The sequence below is a fragment of the Octodon degus genome, unplaced genomic scaffold (genome assembly GCF_000260255.1).
Source record: "Octodon degus isolate 3935 unplaced genomic scaffold, OctDeg1.0 scaffold00183, whole genome shotgun sequence".
Classification (NCBI taxonomy): domain Eukaryota; kingdom Metazoa; phylum Chordata; class Mammalia; order Rodentia; family Octodontidae; genus Octodon; species Octodon degus.
Window position 1 is genome coordinate 2,997,592 of NW_004524759.1, and position 5,345 is coordinate 3,002,936.

Below are 5,345 nucleotides of genomic sequence, written 5' to 3' on the forward strand. Positions count from 1 at the left end.
TTTTGTCAAAGATGGGTATTCCATTGCCATTCAAATAGTGCAGGTACATGAATTCAGCAAAATAATCCAATCTAGTACAGTAGTCCATAAGAGTAGTGGGTTAACCACAGGACTGACAAAGTCAGAAGTTGTTGACTTGAGCCTTTGACAACTCAGCATATTATTATGACTTTACTTTTTATACCTCATTTTTATACTTTTCTGCTGGATGGTTAAGACCAAGATAAAGCAAGATTTATATAACAAAAAATGTAACTTTTGTATCTGACAAGATCAGCCAAATGCCCTCAGGATTTACCCTGAAACCTTGTACCACAGTTTGTAGATCTTTTGTCAGTGACAGCCATCTGGATGAGTCATAGCCATTGCTTGACCAATTTTCTCTCTGTGAAAGCCTGAGAGAATGTTTTCTCTCCAGGTGACTCTCCTTAGGCACACTCTATATCATCAATCACTTTCCTCTGTGGCCCCCATAATCTCCTTGATCAAAAAATTTGAGACACCACTGAGTTACAGGATGTTACACTACAGGTTCACTTATGTCCTGAGTCCTCACTGACCTTGAAGGGCTAGGATGTGAGGGCAATCTGGCTGTGATATCTGTCACCCTATTGATCACCAGGATTTATTCAGCTGACCTGGCTGGCTAGGCAGGTGTCCCCTTCCTCCCTCAGTGATTCATGTGTGTCCTTCCTGAAGCTGCAGGCTCAGTTGAAGAGGACAACCACCCCTGATAGAAGAGGACCATTCTTGCTCAAGGGTATACGAGTAGCTGTACTCCCCTGCTAGAACCTCCAAACAAGCTCTCAGAAATCTTCTTTGGAACTTGGCAGAAAGCTTATTTGAAAAAAGTTGAAACTATAAAAAACGATGAAAGTAGCACTATCAGCCTAGGTTAAATATATATACTGTAGAATATATGGAGAATAATACAGAAAGAATTATTTATTTCTAAAGCCATTGGCACTATTGGCATCATTTATACTTATTGTGAACACACCTATTTATCATAACATTAAATATATCAACACAAACTCTGCGTCTCTCTAGGCTGTCACCACAGGGTGCCTCCTGGGCAGCCCCTTGAGTGACCAGGCACCCCACTCGCCTAGCCCTTCCCCACCCCTGCTCAGCAGGTGCACAGAGCAACCACTGTGTCAGAGCCAGACAGCACCATGAGTGCTCACTGAAGACACAGAAGTAATTCTGTGAGCTGCGTGGGTTCAGATCCAGACTCCAACGCTTACCAAGTCTGTGACCTCCTCTTTCTGTTTCCACTTCTGATCTGCATATATTCATAGTACCTTCTTCACCAATTGTCATGAGATTTACCTGGATGGGTATGGTGGTCAATAAATGCTACTTAATGCCATAAACACTTGGGCATTTCGTACTTTGTGCAGGACAACACACTAAGGGTCATGGACACAGGAGTTAAAGGGAAAGCCAAAGGGAGCAGATCCTCCCTTTATGGGGATATTCAAAATAAGAAGCTCTGTGATAAATGTAGAATTGTAGCAGCATCTTCAGCCATGGAGAAGAACATGTGAGAGCTACAGGATTGGGAGCCAACCAGGTTAGGAATAATGGCTCCATGAGAGATGACAGTGGAGGCAAAGGCAAGAAGATAACAGTTTTGAGCCCAGTCTGGGCAACTTAGCAAAATTCTGTTTCACAATAAAAAAATAAAAAGGGCTAGTAATGTAGCTCAGCGCGAATGACCCAGGTTCAACCCTCAGGAAGTGATATCTGACAAATGGGTGGGAAGAATGAATGAGGAGTGAAGGAGGAAGAAGCTGCAGGACCTTGTGGCTGAATGAACGGTGAGATTCCAGGGCATGAATCATGCTGGCACAGTGGGACTACGGAGAACAGAGGGGATGTAAGACAGGGATCAGGACAGGCCAAGCAGGAGCCCCTTCTCCTGGGAATCAGTGAAAGTCATAAGCAAGTTCTAAACAAGGGAGGTGTCATGCTTGCAGTGTAAAATGCACATGCTGGCAGCACTGGGGAGGGCAGGGTGGAGAGGCAGCAGTGAGTTAGCCCAGAGAGCCCTGTCAGGCCACAGCCCTCAGGGGGCCAGGGTTTGATCCCTGGCACTGCATGCATGGGAAGAACCAAGAAATGGGAAGAACCAAGAAATGGAGACAGCTCCTGCCCCTCTGCTCTTCTTCAGTAAACTGCAATCTCACCTCTCATGTTTCCTGACCTCCTTTCTGATAGTGTCTAATTCTACAGCTGTGTTCAGTTAAGTGGTTTTCTGTAACATCACAGCCCTCTCAGTATAGGTGCACAATCAGCATAGAAAATAAATAAATGGGAACCAAAAAATAAGTAGTCTCCATAGTAAGCTCTTTGTATTACTTGCTTAGATTTACCTAATTTCACTGTATTTGCCAGGGGGCAGTTCCTCTCGGAATGGAATCTAACATTGCTAGCAATTACACCTAAGAACTGAAACTTCCAGCAAACCAAAATTTCACCTTCAAACTTTTAAATCACTATTTACTCCTCTCATCAACAAAATGGTACTTATTAAAATTCTACTTAATACTTGGAGCTTATCTCCTCAGCTGCAGCCCAGTGAGGAAGGTCTGGGAAGTGCCTCAGACCTGGATTCCAACTGCTTTCCTCCCCTCCTTCTATCTCTTTCTTTCTTTGCATCATTTCAGGTGCTGACTGGGCAGTGTTCTCAATTCAGGGGTAAAACACTGAACAAGATGGTCACATTTGCTGCCCTCCAACAGCTTATAGTCTAGTAATATTGAGGTGAAGAGCTAATAAGCAACATATAGTATAATAAATAGAAGATTCAGGGAATAGTAAATGTGATGCAAAAAAAGTAAAATAGAGAAAAACATCAGAAAGGAACTCCATGGCTACCTCAGAAAAAAATCCCTCGAAGGAGAGGCACAGAGCACTCCAGGGTGAAGATGTCCCTGCTCAAAGGTCCCACTGTGGCAGCAAGTTGGACATTTTCTGAACACTGAAAGGTCAGTTTCATGACTTCAGTGTGTCCCCTTTGGAAATTCATGCTTCATTCATGACCACCAGTTTCTCAGAATGTAATCTTCCTTGGAGCTAAGGCTTTTGAAGAAGTGTTTCATTTAAAATGACCTGATTCTGGACAGCCCTAACCTAGAGGGCAGGTGCTTAGAGAAGAGGAAAGGTGGACAGAGCATGTGGAGAGGGGAGTGATGGGCAGACAAGCAGACGTTGGTGTCCACCCTCCAAGCAGGGAGCCCTGGAGTCAAGCTTTCCCTCCTCACCCCTCAGAAGAGGCCACCCCTGCTGAAGCCTTGATCACCAAGCTCTGTCCCCAGAGCAATAAAAAATGAATTCGTACTGTGGAGGCCACCCAGCCAGTGCTGCTTCATTATGTAAGGCCCCCTGGCAAGCAGATGCAATCGTTGTGATGGAAGTGTAGTGGGTAAGAAGCACAGAGCAAGTGTGGTGTGTGCAGACCCAGTGTGGTGGGCAGAATAGGGGTGTTGTCCTCAGTACACTGAAATGCCATTAAGATGTGTCATGCAGAAAGAGCTGAAGAATGGAGAAGGGGCTGTCAGAGGCAAGATGGAGGAGCAAGAGTTTGTGGGGGCCAGAGTGGTCTTCAGAAGACATTGATAGCTTGGGCCAGAGAGGTCAACAAAGAAAAAGGAATACAGATAAGCTCAGTGTCTGGAGTTTGTTGATTTGGTAGATGTTGGCATTATTTACTAAAGTGGGGAAGGCAGGAAGATACGTTAGAGAGGTAGTCTGACCGACACTGGCCAAGTTGATAGCTTAACTATCCATTTCTTCTTGGGTAAAGTGGAGTGAAGAACAGTGCCACCCCATTGGTCACTGGGAAGATAGATGAGTAAGGGATGTGAAGCACTGCAAGTTGGTTAATCCCCAGTGAACACTGCGCCATGATCCCCACATCATCATCATGCCAGTTTCTACTTCGAAGTACAGCAAACAAGGAAAACCAGGTTTCATGTCATCAGAGACTTCCCAGTAAGATTTTTCTCTGTACTAAATACAGAAGCTAAAATTATACTTAAAGATTAATTTTGGACATTGCCCAAAGTTCTTTAATCCACAGGAAGTTGTATCAGTGCCCGACAAGGTCAAGCATTAGCCACTTCTCAAGTTTTCTATGAATGCAGAGTGGTTGGACAAAGGTTTCCTGATATTTTCATTCATCTATGAGAAAACAGGCCAGAAGCAATCACAGGTCTTCAAATGGACTTTCCTTCATGTGCAAACCCAGTATGTACCCTCCTATGGAGGAGAGCACCCATTCCTCAGTATTCTGCAGACAGGCACTTCACACAGTACCCATGCCACCAGCAGGGAGCCTCAGGCAGTGGCTGGGCAGGTCCCCATTGGCCTTGGGTCCCCAGCTGCAGGAATTTCAGGTAGTAGCTGTGGGCCTGAATACAGCTACTTCCTGACCTCTATATTTTAGGTACAATAACTTCAACTACCTCCTGTGGATCTTAAAAAGATTTTATAAGCCCTTAATTCTCATTCTCTGTATCAAACTTCCCTTTTATCAAAGTATGCAGAACAATTTCAGTTTCATGCATTGAGCTGTGACTGATACACTGAGTCACAGCAAGATTCTAAATTTAGCTGAGATTTTCATGAACTAGAATTTTATCTGATAACATTCTTGTTAACTAAAATCTCCAGTCTATTACCCTCCCGCTTAGTTTTCACTGGGCACTTACCAAAGAAGCCATTTTCTTGATGCTTGTCAAATGAATATACCTTATCAGGTCACCTTCTGGGCTGCCTGATTCATGAAGTAATAATTTCTTCTTCCTCACAGGAGTTCAATTTTCAAGTAAGTCTAACTATATCCATCAAATTAGTCAAATGTTTATAATGAATTTGAAACCCTTTAGAAGTTATACAATCCATACTCATAAGGGAAATAAATCAGACCCACATGTGTAAACATTGTGTGGCCTCCCCAGTGTGAGAACCTGAAAGAGTAAATAAAATCTAAAAGATACAATGGATACTGTGAAAGGGAAAGAAACTGCTGGCATGAGGGAAAGAAGAAAAGAAAGAAAGATGGGGAAAAATAGAAATATATGTATACACAAGACAGCTAAGATAATTATAGTACCAATTTCTATCAGTTTACTGAAAGGAACAGTTAATGCTTAATGTTTTGACCAATTTTGCATGCTTATATCTGGTAACCTGAATGACTACTTTGGAGACACTACATGCGGTATTACAAACATTGTTGAATTCCTATTTTTTTATTCTTTTGAAATAAAATTTTTTGAAAGAAGTTATATAATCAAGCTGTAATTTAATGAAAGATTCAAATGCCAGTATTACCA